This window comes from Pinus tabuliformis, chromosome 5_1 (genome assembly GCF_031772625.1).
Source record: "Pinus tabuliformis cultivar Carrire ecotype Pingquan chromosome 5_1, CPIR1, whole genome shotgun sequence".
Taxonomy (NCBI): domain Eukaryota; kingdom Viridiplantae; phylum Streptophyta; class Pinopsida; order Pinales; family Pinaceae; genus Pinus; species Pinus tabuliformis.
The window spans coordinates 418062119-418081602 of record NC_142305.1 but is presented as its reverse complement, the minus strand read 5'-3'; the positions used below and the strand labels follow the sequence as shown (position 1 = coordinate 418081602).

Genomic DNA, 19484 nt, shown 5'->3' with positions numbered 1-19484 from the left:
CCATGTACACACTTTTCACAGAAATCAAAATCTAGATAGCTATTATTCATACCTTCTACCATACCTTTACCATGAAGTATTCGAAGGCCTTTCTCTCCAATATGTCCAAGCCTTTGATGCCATACCATGGTCTTTTCTCTAGAGACCACTAGATTTTCTGCTCCACTTTCAGGAACCATAGAACTGTTGCACCCATCAATAACAGTGTTCCCTTGCATATTGTACATAGTTCCAATCCGAACTCCCCGCATCAAAACCAGTGCTCCCCGAACCATCTTGCAGGTACCTTTCTCGAACACTATTTTTACACCTACATCATCCAACTTGCTTACAAAAATCAGATTTTTGACCAATGCAGGAATATGCGGGACACCCGGAAGTGTTCTAACCCTTCCACCTTGCAACTTCAACTTTACTTTTTCATGACCAATGATTCTAGCATTCCTATCATCCCCTAAGAAGACATCACCACCATCGTATTTTTCATACTTGCAGAACCACTCTCTATGGGGAGTGAAGTGAAAGGATGCACTTGAGTCAATCAACCATGCCTCATTGTCTACATGTGTACTTGAAGAAGCCAAGTACACATCCCCACCTTCATCTGAGGTGGTTTTCACCTCTAGAAAAGGAGCATCATCAAATCCCTTTCCTTTCTCAGGAGCTTTAGATTTACAGTCCCTTTTGTAGTGCCCTCCCTTTCCGCATTTCCAGAAAACCACCTTTAAAGTTTTTCTTGGAGATTGAGATCTCCCTCTAGATTTAGATCTCCCACTCGATGACTTATTTTTGTTTCTGTTCTGGGACCGTCCTCATATAGAGAAGGCATCACCATTCTTGCTCTCCATATTTTTCCATCTCATCTCCTCCGTCAGCAAGGATGAGACTATTTCACCAAAATGCAAGGCAGTTGCATTGCTACCTATTGCAATAACCAGACTATCCAGGAATCTGGTAGAGAACACAACAAACTGATGCACTTATCTTCATCTGAAATTTTAATATCAACAAATAAAAACTGACTTACCATAGTATTAAATGCATTCAAATGCTCTGTCACTGAGTCTCCATCTTTCATCCTTAGGTTATATAGCTTTTTCTGTAGGAGCAATTTATTCACCAGAGACTTAGATTGGTACAAAGTCCCTAACTTGTCCCACAAAGCCGTAGCCGTAGCTTCCCCTGATACATTCAACAATATTGAATCTGAGACACATAATTGTATTGTGGTCTTTGCCTTCCGATCCAACTTCTTCCATTCTTCATCGAACACTCCCATTGGTTTAGTACCTGGATCTATAGCGATCCACTGATCTTTATCCACCAATAAATCCTCCATCTTGAGTTTCCACAACTCAAAACTCTCACCATTAAATTTCTCGATCTCTATCTTTCCACTGCTCACCATCCTCTTTCACCACCAGAATCGATCTCGCAGATCTCCCACTGAACAGAGTCTACTAGAGGCCCTAGCGAAACCCCTCAGTAACAAAGGTGTCCCCTTGAAGCCAAAACAACTCTCATACCAAATGTAGGTTTTAACCCCGTACAGAAATTACCTCCATACGAATTCTAAAACACAGAAAATAAACAATGTGAGAGCATAATACATAAAACACATATACATAGAAATTTCCCCGTGGATCCCAAGACCGGGACTACCAACTTGATTTTTCATTATGTTCCTTTCAATGTTACAATACATATTTATACATGTTGAAGCATCCAATACCATGGACTGAAAACCATTGCGTCCAAAAACATGTGCGAAAACCATGCACAAAACCATAGGTAGGTCTGTCCAACCTAATATAGGGTCCAAAAAAAATTTCCCTGGGCGATGCCCCAAACCCCTTATAGGGGGCTACCTGCCCCTTCAAACCCCCTAGACAAGGGGGGCTGTCGCCCCCCCTTGATCCCCCCGCTGCGCAAACGGTGCAACGAAGGGGGGGCTCCGCCCCCCTCTAAACCCTCGGTTAACTACGTAGGCTAGTCGTGGAAAGAATATAACACAACCCAACACCTGGATATATCCCTAGTTTATCTTATGGAGTTGAAATTGTCACATACAATATTATAGTTATAGGTGCCACTAGACAACTTAAAATTGAAGAGATTGTTACTGAGGTGCAAAATTGTCGGATGGGCAGTGCTAAGCCATTCACATCCCTGAATGAAACAAAGAGTGGCGGAGTAGAATAACGTTGAGCTAGTTACTGCTCAACCCAGTGTTTCTCAAACAAAGGGAGTAATTGTGCCACGTGAAAAAAATGGTCCACCTTGACATGATCATGCAAAAGAGATTGTGATCATAAATAGGGCTGAAATAGGCACTACAACATCATTTTAATAAGTCAAAGAGGTAGTTACCATGTTTAGAGGAATATTTGATTGGAAAGAACAAATAATTTAACATGGAGAAACGTTAGTTTATTAAGGTTGAGCTTCATAGGCTGCAAAAAGACTAACCCTGAGTTAAAAAAAAACTTAGTGCAGTAGAAGATGTGAAGGCACAAGTTCTGAAGGAGCTAGACAACAACAAATTATGTGACCTTGTTCAGGCTGCGAAGGGCTAATCTGTGACAACGTAGGCCTATTCAAGGAATTTCCAAGGATAACGAGGGTCTGCAAGTGAGGTCTGGCTAGCAAACAACCCTTAAAACCTTAAGGCATGTGGCCCACCTTGAAGTGTCATTCTGTGGAAAGAGAAATTGTTTAAAGGGTAAATCTTTGGGGAAGAAAAATAGCCCTGAGGCCAAATCTAAGGCAACAACCCATTTTCAAATGTTAGCGCAGGAAGATAAAATTTGGACAACAGATATCCAAAGGAACCCTTTGTGACAATGAGGGCTTTCTTAAACCTTACTGAGGTTGACCATTGCAGACTACCCCATAAGGGTTCTTTATGACAACAGTTGATACATAACATCAATGCATCAATCTTGAAGTTCTATTGAAGTCAATGGGTCTATCTGAGATGGAAACTGTGGCAGCAAACCCTCCTGAGATCTAGTTTGGGGCAGTGAAGGACTATTTGGGGAAGCATAGGCTATTTCAAGGATTGTTGGAGCAACAACTCACATTTTCTAAGGAAATTTGTCGACTAGGGCTTGATCTAGGCCACAAGCAAGGCCTGTGGCAACCGTTGGACTGTGGCAACCATTGGACTGTGGCAACAAAGAGGCAATGAAATCTGGCTTATTCCTGAGGCTTAAGGTCAGACTAAAAGTATTAGGATAATAGGGTTTGTTGATGCATTAGCAATTGTTGTGTATCTAAAACTGTAGTGTGAAATTTGGAAGGACTATGGGTTTATAACCCATTATGTACTTCTTTATTGGTTTCATGCATATGAAAGGTTGGTGGAATTTAATGTTGGTTACATTGTTTATTGTATTCAATATTGTCTCTATTTGCAAAAATTGAAAGAACATTGTGATACTAGTTAGAATACAAATCTTGTCATGTGCTCTTGTTAACCCTAAGAGCAATTTTTCCCTAAGGGATACTACACATCTAGTGTAAATACAATGTGGTAGCATTAAAGCAATTCCTAGAACAATACTCAAAGCAGATAAAGAGAAATAATTTAATAACTAAGTGTCAACCTAAAAACCCAAATATCTAGCCAAGAGAACATATAAAAGAAGGTGCAAGTCCTAGAAAGTATAAATGCAAGAAAAAAGAGAGAATGTCAAGCTCTATGGAGGGTAGCACTAGCACTGGTTCTTAGAGTTACAACTTACAATAGAGTTTGATCTAGAGCTAAAGCTAATGTTGGCTACCAAGGATGTGTGAGGAGGCAACAATACAAACTCCTCAATAGAGTTAGCAATACTTGTAAAGGGGCCAATGCATAACAAATGATATCCTCTGATGAGTCAACGATACTTAGAGGACCTGACCATATGATCAAAGCACAAGCACAAGAAAATGGAAGCCTAACTCCCCTGACATTCAAGGTTGTGGGAAAGAGATTCTTGATAGAAACTTGGTTGCTCAAGCAACCCTAAGGGGTGGGGCACTGGACAAGGGCAGTTTATAATGGATCTATCTATGTTGAGAAACATATGTTTAGGGAAAATGTTTCAGAAGTCTTATATTTAGATGTTGAGTCTAAAGAATATTTAGTCATTAATGACTTACACTATAAGATTAATCTCAATCATAAATCTCACCAAGAGATTAGGGTTTTGGTAAATCATGGTTTCAACGAAAAGTAAAAAGAAAAATCAAGATAGGGTTCAAACACAATTCTTATTAGACAGGGACAACAACTGAAAGAGAACAAGAGAGTAAATCACATTAGCTAGGAGAAGCATTACCATACCACAAAGGCTATACTGTAAATAAGCACAACCATACAAATTTGTAGAGTGTCATATTATATTGAATCATAAGTCATACAACCATACAACAAGGTGTATAATAGAAATTGTTGTTTGCTCAGTTCCCTACATGTTGTACCTCTTTAACAGGCCATACAACTCAAGTTGGGGTGGATTTGTTTACCCTGCAACTGCTAGGATTTAGTAGTTGTGGAGATTGCCTTGTTAGCAATATTTAGTTGAATGATAAGAATATTTGACAAAGAAAATTATGTGCATATGTCTGAATTATTTTATGCTTCTGCTATTTACTATTTTCAGTGATTGGGTGATTCTTGCAAGAGTTATTTGATTAACAGAATATTAGGACAGTGATCACCTAGGAATAGGGAAATCCACAAGGTATCAAAGCTTTTCTCTAATTGAGTTTCTCAAGGGTTTCAAAGGTTGTGCTTACCTATTTACATGATCTAGGAGTTTGTGCAATAGATCTTAATAATGGCATCAACTAACCTCATATTTGAGAACATATTGGAAGGTGCCTCAAATTTACTATCTTAGACATCATCAAAGATGTTATGCCTAAAGATCCACAATAGTTCACATCTTAAAAGAAGGAACTGAAGGCCAAGAAAATGATTATGGATATAATAAAGGATTATTTGATTCCTCACATAACCATGAAGAAATTAGTTAAAATATGTTCCACACCCTGGTTGGGCTCTACCAAATAGAGTCTCTTTCTGTGGGACCTTGGATTCCTCATTACAACAAGGATGATTTAATTGATTCCTCCTCGCAATTGGGATATTGCATCCAAGTTTGATGTATAATAAATTTAAGTATTTACACTATGTATCATCAGTTAAATGTAGGCAAGTGTCTAAGTTTCCCTTTTGTATATATACATATATACCCGTCCAATTAATGGCCAATTGACAATATGCCTTTGAAAAATGTTCAACTAAACCCTCAACAATAATATATATATTTCTTCATGGAATATATGTAAAGAATTTTTAAGTGAAATTGATAACTCTTCATTTTATTTTCACCTCGAGAGAGTTGACCCTTCTCAACACTTGATTGATCCAAGATTAAGATGGATCCAAGCATGATTCCAATGGGTGCTTAGTATGTGAACAATGGGGCATATTGGTATATGACATTAGCCTAGTGATTGTTTTCTACTCTAAAAGAGAACAAATCAAGGGTTTAGGTTGAGCTTGGTGATGATGCCAAGTACCGAGTAGCATGGGTTGGTACTATTCCCTTCCAACTCCAGTCAAGTTACTCTTTATACTTTAATGATGTTTTATTTGTTCCAATTCTCAAGAAGAACCTACTTTCAGTGTTCAATAATGGAGTATAAGGGCTATATAGTAGTGAACCAATAGGTCCTCATTAGGCTCATGGAGTCTAACCCAAAAGCATCCCAAGTGATAGGGGTAACAAAAGTCAATCTATAAAGGTTTCCCCTGTCAAAAACTAGTTCACAACAATGACAACTTGTGCGAGGTGTGGCACAAGAGGATAGTGCACCACATCATAAATCATTTCCTATTCTAAGGGAGATAGTCCCATGTCTTCCAGATTTCAACATTGTGCAATAGGTTGCATGCAGAAGGTGCACATTTGGCAAACATGCCAAGGCTACTTTCCCAAACAACAAGCATAAACCTAGGAAATAATACCTTAAAATTGATTGGGAAATAAACCTAGTCTCCAATACAAAACAAGAATTGTGATTAGAATATGGATATGTATCAAAGATATCATGCACACCACATGGAATTCCATGCTACTAAGCACAAAACATCAATCTAATCTGAAAGAAAGTGAGTGCACTATTCAACACAAAACAACATTGTCAATCACCCTGGTCCAATACACCGACAAATTAGTCAACTCTGCAAGGTACTCTTAACAAGGTTTCAAACTATCATCCCCATAGCCCAACCACTCATTGAATAAATCATGATGGTTGGAAAAATAAGGGTCACATTTGCGGTGAATTAAATCAATGTATCGAGATGCTGGTAGACTATTTGGCTTTGTCAATGTTATCAAAGAAAGAAGTATTTTTATGCTACATAAGCCACTATAATTTAAAATTTTAATAATGTGTTCTATTTGAAATTTGAATTATGTTTCTTTATTTCCTATTTTCCACTGTAATGAAATGTAGTTTAATTTTATTTCTTATTTGTTGTAGATGTTTTGTGGCTAAATTACAATGCAAAAGCACCAAATTTATAGAAATTTTCTATTCTAGTACTCAACCAAAGTTATAGCACTTCAATATGCAAACACAATTGGAGTGTGTTTGAAAAAATACACTCGAAGAAGCACAACAGGTTAGAACCTCAACTAAGAAATTATGATAATTATAATTTATGACCCTCTAACATATTCATGACCCTCAAAACTCACTAAATTTATTATGATCATCTTATAGGTTGGATTTCCCACATCTTAATGATTTGATATATGCTGACTATAATATTTTATTGTGGGTGAGACAACTAGTAGATATACGTGACCCGTACACAATTTCCTATGAAAATATTAATATGTAGAAGTGGAGGGTGAAGTACAAGGTGCCTATTATGGAGAAGGTAAATATGTGGTTAGAAGAGGAGCAATAGCAACAAGTATAGTTGGCAGGGGAGGCGAAACAAGAGTGGGGGGAAGAATGACTTTGACATCAAAAAGGGTGATGTGGCAACACAACACCACTTTCTACATAGATTAATAAAGCCACACAAACTAGCTGACATCACACAAATGATATAGGACCTTCTAGTGGAAAACAAACAAACCATGACCTTTTCCCGAACAGGGAGAGAGAGATTTGATGCTAGATAGCTAGCTGCTAGATTTGCAATTGTAGATGATTTATGATGATGATATACATTTATATATTAAATGTCATTGATTTTTGGTTGTCCACTTTTGAGTCCTTGATTGGAAAGCTATCAAGGTTCAGGATTAAGTATCAACTTTGATGTATCATTTTTTATTTGGCATCCCCTACATCATATGTATGGATGTTTTTTTCCATATTCATGTGTTGGTATGTTTATTTGAGATTGTTGGTTTATATTTAAAATAAATAAATTAATTAAAAAAAAAGAATAGAATTTATTTTGTATTTTTGTTTTCCATAGATTGCTGAATTTTGCTAATTTTTTCACCAATGTTGTTGAGAAGTTGTATTCCAAAACCTCGCAAATTTTTGCTAGTGCCAATTTTTCACAATGATCCTAATAGTGCCTTGCCAGATGACTAGTGGTTCATAGATAATGCTTAGATAGTTATCTGCAAGCTTTGCAGTAAGGATCACATGACAATCTAGAATAAGCCTTTAATGATTATCAGAGAACAGGAGGATCATTATCATCAAAATTTTCATTAACTCAATATGTTGTTATCATATAGCCAGACTTCCTAAATAGTTTGTTGAAGTTCATGAACAAACTACAGTGTATTGGTTTGAGCTACAAAAATCACTGTATGATCTATTGGCTAGCAAATTCACACAGATTTTGCAAAAGCCTTACGGGAAGCACCAAAATATGCCATAAATTGTGCTATGGGCAGTGAAGGAATCAAGGGTTTTGTAAATCAGGTTAAGAAAGAGTATCCTTCTTAGAGCAGAATCTGGTCTTCATGTTGCCACAATGTATTTGAAGGTTTTTGTCTCTTTCTTCTTATTGCTAGAGAGTAATCACTTATTGCTAGAGTAAGGGAATGACTCTATAGAGATCATTCAGAATCATCAATTTTCTCCTGATCAAGTATCAATTGTATGGTGGCGAAAGTGGCAGCTAAATATAGGAGGACTTCTTAATCACCTTGCTTCTTAGATTGATACATTTGAGCAAATTGAAAATGAAAATTGTCGAAGTTGATGGTCTTCTTTCTCAGCAGGTTTAACTCAACATGCATAATTTTTAAGAGATATGAGAAGAGTTGCTTTCACCCTTGAAAAAAGGCCTGCACAGGTGAAGAATGTCATTGGGTAGATGGTAGTCATTTGAATTTTGACTCTATGAGAACCTTTTATGCAGTGTTTTTTTAATTTTGACACATTGGATGAGGCCAGGTGTGTTGAGGAAGTCATGTAGTTCATTAAATCAACATTGAGTATCACACACTCTATTTTGTTTTGATAGGTGATTTGGCCTTTCTACACTAGCATATATCCATATTAACCCTAGAATTATCCAGCATTGTGAAGGATCAAATCCATCAAGGTGTGAATCTTTTTGAGAGTGAAAAAATTTGAGACTTCCACCCAAAAAAAATTAATTCAAATCCCTTTCTGCAATTGATAGATGCAGGGTTAAGATAAATGCATGTTGGTTTTCTTTTAGGTTGCCTTTTTATTAATTTTTCAGATTCTCTTTGACACTAGAGATCAAAGGCCAACTTTTATTCGATTTTAATTGATATGCATGACACATGTGACACATGTCACCACACTGGGTTGTAGAATGCGCTTCTCAGCACAAACATGCGACCGAAAGGGAAAGGATAGCACTTGATGGACTATTTAGAGGAAACTGGTGATGACATTAGGAATTAATGTTTGCACATTTTATTCTTACACCAATAAAGAAAGGGGCCAATAAACAACTTGAAGAATATCATGCACACTTACCTAAGGATCAAGCATCATGAAAGGGGTAATGACATCAACATTGGCTGCTGGGAGAAATAGTGAAAAATCCTAACCAAAGAGGGTAAATGAAAATGACATCTAAGAAGAGGTGGTGACCACTCCTAAATAGACAAAAGATTGCATCTTGTGTTAATGACAATGGCATCTAAGCAGAGATGGATTCCATTCCTAAACAAAGAAGATTACATCTTGTCTTCTATTAGGGATGCATATGAAAGAGATTATGAGGCTAGACACTGTCTAGCAGGGAAGACAATAAAAATGACCCAACATATATTTGCCTCAAATGTCATATAAAAATGTTTGGCATTTGGAGGACCTATTGTCTTCAACCCATACAGTCTAAATTCTCATTGTGAGGCAGCTCTATTACATGAGACTACAATCTTTGTGTGTCGAGACAAGTATCAGGTAGATATACTGATAAAGTTGTTAAATACCTCATACATAGCTTAATGTTCCTTCATGAATGCAAACATCATTCAGTATCCCTTAGATGAAAATGGGTGACATATGGATTGCTGAAGAAAATTATCAAAATATTTGGTGTTAAGCTAGCTAGACTTGAAAGTTAATACACTCATTCCTGAGACCTAAGTGATCCCTGATAGGCACTGTCCTTTTTTGTTCGCCAATGGAAAAATAAATTCATAAATTAAAATTGGGCATATCATTAGTAAAATTGCAAATAGTATTTTAACTTATTTAAGGAATCAACCAGTGTAACACAGGGTAGCACATTCCAAAACAAGACTCCCTACTGAGGATGCCATAGGAAGCCCATACATACCTAGTATTTAGGGTACTTCAGGGTACACCAAAACTATCCAAAATTCACATCCCCTGCATGGGGGTACCTGCAGAGGAAACCTGTGCACTCAAGGGACACACATAATTACCCACAAATGACACCCACCTTTTAGGATAATCTAATAAAAAATCTAATAACTATCTTCCTACCCTTTTCTACTAAGTCCCATCAACACTCTTACACTCTATAAACCTAGAAAACCACAAAGATTAATGATTATTTCCTAATGCCCACATACCCTGTTGTTTCCTAAAACTTGTTTTTTTTTTGTGGCGGTTCTAGATATATTGGGTGCATATCCCCACGTACCAGAAATTTGGCACATGATAGGAATTAACAATCTAATGTTAAAATTAAGGAATAGAGTATTTTCCATGTATTTTATAGTTCATTCACTAGAAGGATCTACCCTCGGAAGATGCTAGGTGGGTAGGGATTGAAGTACTACTGCAACATCAACACTCCAAATGCTTTGGGGAAAATTAATTCAAGGAAGAAAAACAATTAGGATGTCTAACAGTTGGCATTCATAAAATTTTGAGGGCAATTTTCCTTATCCTATTGCAGAGTAATAAAATATTATGTGATGATTTGGTTCTTGCTACAGAATCATAACTGTTGTCAGCTAGATGTTTAGATATGAAGTTTACTGTGTTAAATGATGTTATAATTTTTACTATTGTTGATTGTACTGTTGTACTTTCTTTTTCCCACATTATTATTGTTTTCATTAGCATGTTGCACTAAATCTGGTGTTATAGACATGTATTTTCTTAACCATGATGAATTGGTAACTCATTGGAGTAATTTGGGTGAGGCCCAAGATCAAACCTCTATAGCACCAAGAGTATATCAAATAGTCTGCAAGCCCAATATATCAATAACTTATGACTTAGCAAGAGCTGAGACATCATGAACCACACCAAGGAGCTCTATCCCAAGACTCTCCTATTGTTTGAGTTCTTATCACAATGGACCAACATGTCCTTCATGGGAATTGAAACCGGGTGGAGTGGATAAAAAACCATTATCCCAACCACTCAGACACTTGTATTTAGTGCAGTCTCTACAGTTTGTAACAGTTTGTTGCTCATAACAATAATGTCCAAGACCCAAATAATTACATAATTCACATCATATTTCAAATCAAATACTAGATTTCCAATTAGGCTCATAATAGTGCTCCTATGCTGCAAAGTTAAGCCAAGTAATAGGTGTGATCAATCATTGAAGAACCAATACAACTCTAAAGACTGATACTGCTATGTATAATTTATTATCATGGCACAGTCTTACATTTAAATATTATAATGCACAACACATCCAAGTTGGGAGGTAAGGGAATGCATCTCGATAAAAGCTAGAAAAGAGAGCCAAATTTCAAGAAAATGTGGCAAAGGGGCAAGAGAAATGGAGGCAGCATGGGATATACTGGATGTGGTAACACATAAAACATAATTTACACACACATAATGTCTAAGCCAATAGAAATGGTAAATACAACTAGAGAATATTGTAATGTTAGATACGATGAAATAAATATGCACATTGCAAGCACCAAATTAAATAATTTTTAAAATTGGTGAATCAATGATCTTCTCATTCAAAGGAAAATTAAGCATACAACAGTACATTATCACCATAATCTAAATGAAAATATTAAAAAGGAAAAAGGGTGTATCATTAACCTAGCTCAGATAGAACATCTTGATCTTCTAGATCCGTGCAATCTAATAATTCCTCCATTATTGTCATTATCCCTTTACCAAGGCTCATCACTACTGCAAGCAGCCCCTTTATTCAGTTGCAAAATTTAATTTGTAAGTGATTTTTAGTTTTAGGGTTTTGATTGAGGTGTAGATTTTTTAGTAAGTTACAATAGGTTAATAAAGGAGATTTGAGTTTGATAAAAATAAAATGTTAATGGAATTTAAAGTTAAAACACACACATGGCCAAGGGGTAGTAGGAGATTGTCAGAAGTATCCATGTCTCCTTGTAGGAAGCAAGAGTGGTCAAGAAAAGACAAAGAATCCATCCAGGTATAGGGGATGGCCATGTTATGGGAATCCACTTTTAGTAAGACATGTCCTGGGAATTTTTCAAGGCATCCCCATAAAATAAGGGATGGCCAAGAAAATTTACTTTATATCCTGGAAATCCCATCCTTGATGGATGTAGTGGATTTGTCATAGACCCCTGACATTGTGTACAACTGGTTAGACAAAAAATGCATAGTTAAGTATTATAATAAACAATGTAGATAATAAGTACATGTCATTTCGTCAAGTTATTTCTCATCATAGATGTTTATCAATCTCAGAATGAAAAGTAGAATTAAAGTTCCTCAAGAAATAGTGGATACATGCTTAATTTGATCATTTGAAAACAAATATAGATGGGGATTACATGACAAGCATAGACAAGTTGTCAGCATATCTTCATGAGAGTCACTTGTTTTGTACTTGTATACAACAACTAGAGACAAAATCAAGTTGGAACTTGGAATAGTACCATTGTACAATACGCTTGATTTCCTCAACAGATAGAGTGAGAGTGTTTCATTACCCCACAAAAGGTTCAAATCCCCAAGCAACATGTTCACCCCTTGTGTGCCATCTTGTTCATGCAAGCGGGCTATCCCACCTGCATAAGCAAGTTGTTCCATGTGGTGGAATCAGATACAACTCCTAGGAAAATATGGCAGAATAGATACCCTAGTCACAGGGTCTGGGTCTCAAGCCACATATTCACCCATTATGTACCATCTTTCCATACAAGCCAGTTGTCTCACTTGCATAAGTAGGCTTCTCCAACTTCCATGTGGATGGAACCAGATACAACACCTAGGAAAATATGGCAGAATAGATACCCCAGTCACGGGATCTCAGTTGAAGTAGTAAATAAAAAATAACATTAAAAAAATGGTAATGTATTATCTAGGAGTTTTAGTGGAAATGTTTTCAAGTTGATAAAGTGGAGGATGCAGCATTACGGGCAACGTTCAAGATGTGCAAGACCAGAATTTCTAGCAGTTCAAAAAAATCGAAGTAGAAAAATCATATAAATTTGTGATAAGTTAATGAATGGAAATTATATTATGCCAGAGCTTCCCTCAACAATTTGTAATCCCATTTTCTGGCCATAAATTAACCCTAATTACTCTGCACTAGTAAGCAACAGACACATTTTCCAAGTGACAGAAAAACTATTAATTGAAGCCAAGTATATAAAGAGTATTCCAACCATAGCTACTTTTTCGATAGAAATTTCTCCCAACAAACTTCACTTTTCTCAAATTGATAAAAACTCAAAAATAATAATGGAAAATATTTGTGCAAGACACTAAGGGTTGGAGTGCATTTCGACAAAGAAATTGAAGTAAAAAAAAGACATGAATGGGTATGAGAGAAAATTGAAAGAAGAGACATACCTTCCTGCAAGCGTTGGTGGGGGTGCAGCAAACTTGGAGAGCATTACCTGATCCATCTGCTCTATGTAGCAATTGCAAGCTCTGTTCGACTCACCTTCACTGCAACAAATATTATTTCCCCTCTGCTATGAGAATACAGTGAAGAACCATCAAACCCCACACTTCTATTATCAACGATGTGCCTCCTACAAGCCTCCTGTGCAGGCGTTAAATTTGATAGGTCCCCCTACCCATCAGATAATTTTTTATGATGGTTTTATTTTTAAATCACCCTTCACATGACTTTTAATATTTGATTTTACCCTGCATTGCAGCTAAAAGTGAAAAGTGGAGAAGACTATGTTACAACTAAAATAAGTGAGGCATTGGGATACAATTCTTTAGGACACTCTTACAGAGAAAGTCCTATGACAGTAATATGCCCAACAAAAGTAGAGAAGTAACATTGGCAGGTAGAGGATCTGCACATAGAATGGAGTCATATAAGAGGAATCTTATTTGTCTAGTTTGATAAAGCAAGTGTATTCACCAACTATTGACCACAATATCAATGCAAGAAGCCTCAACCTAAATTGCACCTAGGTTAAGTGAACCAATTTCCTCAATTACCAAGGAAACAACTTCAAACATGGTTTTATTGAACATGGTTGTCTTGTTGTTTTTCATGTCACAAGAAGTGAAAACTACATAAAAATTATTTAATTCAAGTTAAATATGGCTATAAAAGCGAATCCATTAAGTAACAAATGTAAAATTCCAAAATGTTACCAGTTAAAGTAAGTTCAGGATACTCCATAATGGTAAAAGATTGTGTTCTTTATGGAAAATTGATATGACCAACGATATGAACAAGAATATTATAAGATCAACCAATTAACAACAAAATTTGAATGATGCAGGTTCCTAAGGCACGGGAGGGAAATATATTGTTGGCAACTTGCAATAACAAACTATGAAGAAATAAATTAACAACATTAGATTTACTACCATAAAATAAATCAATAAGATATAGAAAGTCATAGCATCTATGATTTTACTCAAATACAAGTTTGAGAAGGCAAGTGATCGATACTTACAAAATATCCATAAGCCCGGTAACCTCCAATTGCAATGGGGAACATGCACATGATCACAAGTAAATACACAACCTTTTCTCCTCTCCGCATTGGTACAAAGGTAGGATGCCCGAGACTAGATGGCATAGTAGTCTGCATTCTCAGATGAAACTTCCTAGTCAAACATGGGAATGAAACATCATCTATAAGGTAATCTATCAACATGTAACCTTCTCTAAACAATATGGAAAAAGATAAGAAATCATCAGGAAACACAAGTCTATGCTGCTACAAAAACATAATACCTATATTTCCAAAGCAAGATTGTTACCCCTGAAGGAAAAAGCAATAATTCCCAATGAATTCAAGACTGAGAATGTTGTTGTAGTGTCTGTCTTGGCCTTTAGGTTTTCACAAGATATGCCCAAGGGTCTAGGTTTTCTTGTGGACAAACCCCAGACCATAGTGCAATATGTAATTGTAGTTATAGAACCTATAAGGGAGAGTCCTGCTATGGAGTTAAGATTAGACAATTGGGACAAAACAATGCAAAGGGACATAAGAACCAAATATCATTCCACTATAGTAAGTGGATTAGATCCACAAGTTGGGCCACAAACAATTTGTAAAAACAACTTCATTATCTCTCCACCAATCAGTATCAGGGAAGTTGTGATCCTGGCTAATAGATCAACAATTAGAAATAGAGTCAACCATACACCAAGCCTCTCCCCTGCAATGTTTAAAGAAAAACCAACATTCATACATTCCTTCCATCTAGGATTATTATAACCAACATTAATATATACTTGAATCTGTAAATCTACAAAAAATATAACTAAACTCATATTTTTATACCTAAAATTGAATATTGTATGGACTCTGCATTGGAGATAGCAATCCACACTTTGATATCCAATCAAAACAGGCATGTAGCTTAAAATTAGTAATAAAGAAACCTAGATATCAAGATTGTAATTGCAGAAGGTATATATTATTGTTACCAAATGCAGCATGCACAAGATCCACATATTTGTTGTAGTGTTCCTTCGGAACAACTTCATGAAGCATGATAAGAACCCACAAAGTGTAGAGTTGCCACATGTATGCTACGGTCAGACAAATTATTCCCCAGCTCATGTTTATATTCATGGATAAGAAAGTACAAATCACAACAAAGTTTCAAAAGGAATAAACCCACAACACCACACTTCTATATTCATAGCTCTAAGAGGCACATGCACATTCTACAACCAAGGTAGAGGTAGTAATATCAATGATTTTGAATCAGAACAACTTAAAGGACTATTTAAGCCCATCAAGTGGGTGAAAAAACATAAAATTTGTTACCTAATTCAAAACATAAAAAAAATGGTACTTTTAGGAATTCAATATTTATTTGAACACATCTAGGAATCTTGTTTATACTCATGGGAAAGAAACTACAAATCACAACAATGTTAAAGAAGGAATAAACCCACAACAACACACTTCTATATTCATAGCTCTAAAAGGCACATTCTAAAGCCAAGGTAGTACTATCAATTATTTTGAATCCCAACAACTTAAATGACTATTTAACTCTATCGATTGGGTGCAAAAATGTTAAAATTGTTATTTTTAAGAATTCAAAACATAAAATTGTTATTTTTAAAAATTCAATATTTATTTGAACAGATATGGAGTTATGGAGTTTAGATGGATCTATTTAAATATAAAACTAATAGAACTCAGTTCTAAGTTATGATACAAATCTCAAATAATGTCACAATACAAATATCAAAGAAAAAAGAAAATGCAAATGAAAACAAAGGATGCAAAAGAAACAAACCCACAACAACCCAAATTTTTATCCATTGCGACCGAGACACATTCTACAGAGGAAATCCATGTATTTATCCATTACATTCAATTGGACTGACACATTCTACATAGGCACATTTTAGAACCTAATTAGATATAGCAATATCAATATGATTTAATCACGCCAAGTCAATGTGAAAACTATGAGATTTTTTACCTGAGGAATTTGATCATTTTTTAAGTATAACAAATCGGGGTCAAGAGGAATCTAAAATCACTTTAAATTATTTTGCAAAATACATCCATGTGATCCAACATCATATCATATTTTGATGAATCTAAAAATCAATTTTGTTATGAAAACATGAAAGAAAAAAGACAGATAAATCAAGAACATTCTACATACCATCCCAAGAAGGTAAAATCCATTGGCATAATCAAGGCTTGAAACCCAATCCCTGCATTGAGATTATGAAACAATACATGGCAAGCATTCCCATTCCTAGACTCTGTGATGGGTAGACACGCATCATGAGGATTAATCTTTGTGAGGTGCCCAACCTCTTCAACCTCCTCCATATAGGTCTTCATATTGGTCAAAACCCTTTGAATGGGAGTCCCAATGGGGCTTAGAACCTTGGGAGATATAAGGGAAGGAGTCCATGGTGTCCTTGGAGGCCTGGGAGCCTTGACAACAGGGGACCTAGGCATGGAAGGAGACACCAAGGATGAATGAGGGCAAGTTCTCGTAGTTGCCTGAGAAGGTTTGGGGATCTTTTCCCAGGGGTAAGAGCGTGAGGATGAGAATTTGTAGAAATCTAGTGGAGGGGAGAATGAGCACCAAGGTGAAAGGGGGTGTGGCTCCCATGGGTGTGGGTGGTATTGAGACCAGCTATCATTCTTCCCCTGAATCCTCCTTAGTCCCCAAAGGCGCTTGCAACCTGAAGCTCCTAACAAAATCCTCAAATGAATCCTCTTCTTCCTTAGATTTTTTGCGCCCTATTCCCATTTTGATAACAATAAAATGATGCCCAATTAATCATCATATCTAATGCGGACAACTAATTGAGTTTAAAAAACACAGGCTACCCACATTCCTCACCTCACCATACTTCTTTGTTCACGATATTCTCCTCTTCCTACTTCCCCATCATCATGGGAAACTCCACTGTCATCGAGTACTGCAACATAATACAATGCTATCAACAGACATGTGCTCAAAACAATGAAAAAGATATACCAATGCACGAAAAATGCTTGAACCCCTGAACCCCAAAACCTTATCCTGTCTACCATATCTTATATTGGGAAGTTGGAACCCCCATTTTTGTTGTAACTTGTAAGTAGTATGCTATGGTATAGCTGATCTGAATGGGAAAATTAGTTTTTTTGTGATAAATTCCTCTTCAGATGATGTAAAAGTGCTTAGGGATTCATGAGGTTAATTGTAAGTTCTATCATGAATTTTTGAGTGTTTTTAGTAAATTTCATGTACAAATTAACATAAACATATGACTAAACAACAACATAAAACAGACAAGAACATCACCAAAACATTATCACAGTAACGCATGATTAAGGAGATCACCCCGCCTGGGCTACGTCTCCTTACATAAAGAAAACCGAGAGCTCCGATACCAAACTTGATATGAATGGGAAAATTAGTTTGGTTGTGCTAAATTCCTCTTCAGAATATATAAAAGTTCTTAAGTATTCATGAGGTTAATTGCAAGTTTTATAATGATTTTTTGAGTGTGTTTATGTAAATTTTATGTACAAAAAAACATAAACAAATCACTGAACAACAACATACAACATACAAGAACATCACCAAAACAGTATCACAATAGCACATGATGAAGGAGTTCACCCCTCCTAGGCTACGTCTCCTTGGTCTAGCTTCTAATGGCTTGACCCTCTCTATTATGCTCAGAAGTGTGAATACATTAGTTTACAATGCTCAAACATCTCTGAAACCTGCTCCAATGGCTCCAAAATGCCTAAAAATTCCAGTCTAGCCTCTTCCTGCTCCTGAATTGGTCAAAAACTCATCAAGTTATGCTCTCTCCAAGTTTTGCTACTATTCGCTCTACAAACTCCCCAAATTCTGACACTAAACCCACAATTTTGCTGAAATCTGGGCAGATTTGTTGGGCGGTTAAAAAACCTGGCAAGGCCTTAAGGACAAAAAAGTTGGGTCACGTGTGTCCATGTGCCTAGGGGCTAAGGCCAACGGCCCGCCCCCGTTGGTCGGGCCCCCACTCTGCTCCGCTGCGGTCACGTTACCCCCATACGCCCATGGGGCTGGGGCTTTACCTTACGCACCCATTCAAAAATCCTGCGTGGTTTGATAACTGTCGCTGAGTGTTCACATGGCGCTCTGCCGATGGTAGCATATAGCAGTTAGGTGGGGTGGTTAACCTCCACCAACGGTTCTCCACCCAAGTCATATGCATGTTTAAATGGGGGGCCAAGGCTAAGCCCTGGCTCCCTTCCCCCACAACTCCGACTTCATAAAATTTAAATACCATTTTTGTGCCATGGTTTAATAAGAACCATAATGGTGTATTGGTATGCGACGATGTTAGTTGGACGGAGGTCTTGTGTTCGACCCCTACCCATTCCGCTCGACCCTTTGCCCAATTTTTGGTGGCCCTCAGGCTATCACGTGGTGGCCCCTAGCTGGGCCATGTGGTAGCCTGTAATTGGGCACCAACTGACCAACCATATCATGCCACGTCAGCGCCATTGAAATCATGCCACTTGGCACCACCTAATTCGCTGGAGGAAAATAGGCAATGCATAGTCATCCTGCCACGTAGGCATGCGCAATTAGTGCCACGTCAGTAGTATAAACTGCTGACTGGGCTATCTGCATTTTTTTTTAAATTCACCTATTTGGAAAAGTGAACAGAACATGCTTCTAGGAGCATACGAAGTCCATTTTGCACAAAACGAGTTGTGCCGAATTCAGGACGACAAGCACTACGTGGTCGTTCAGGTTCCACACTAATCCAACAACTTTGAATTTTGAGTAAAATTTTGAGCACCTGAGCAATAACTTACAAATATTTGAGTTCAGTCAAACTGTAATGATAGTATGAGCTCCTGCTATGCCTTCCCAAGTGCAACAAACATGCAAGTCTAGAGGCCCGGAGTATTATGAATGAATGATATTTTCTATATGGTTGCATTTTCTGTATGGAGATAGTGTGAGCATGGACACCTGTGGTATCCATTTAGAGAAAGAAATGGTGTCCTTGTTCTTGGAGGCCATGCTATATCATGACTAGTGTTTTTATATTAATTTGTGAGGATTTCTAAAATGGCGAGTACCAGTCTAAAATAGAGTGACCAACTTTGAATACA

At 36.9% G+C, this 19484-nt stretch overlaps 1 pseudogene; it reads right to left on the bottom strand.

Annotated features, from left to right (window-relative positions):
* The window catches only part of LOC149165254 (lysine histidine transporter-like 8), a 28341-nt pseudogene extending 10930 nt beyond the window's left edge, over positions 1 to 17411 (bottom strand).
* Between the last annotated feature and the right edge of the window lie 2073 nt (positions 17412 to 19484).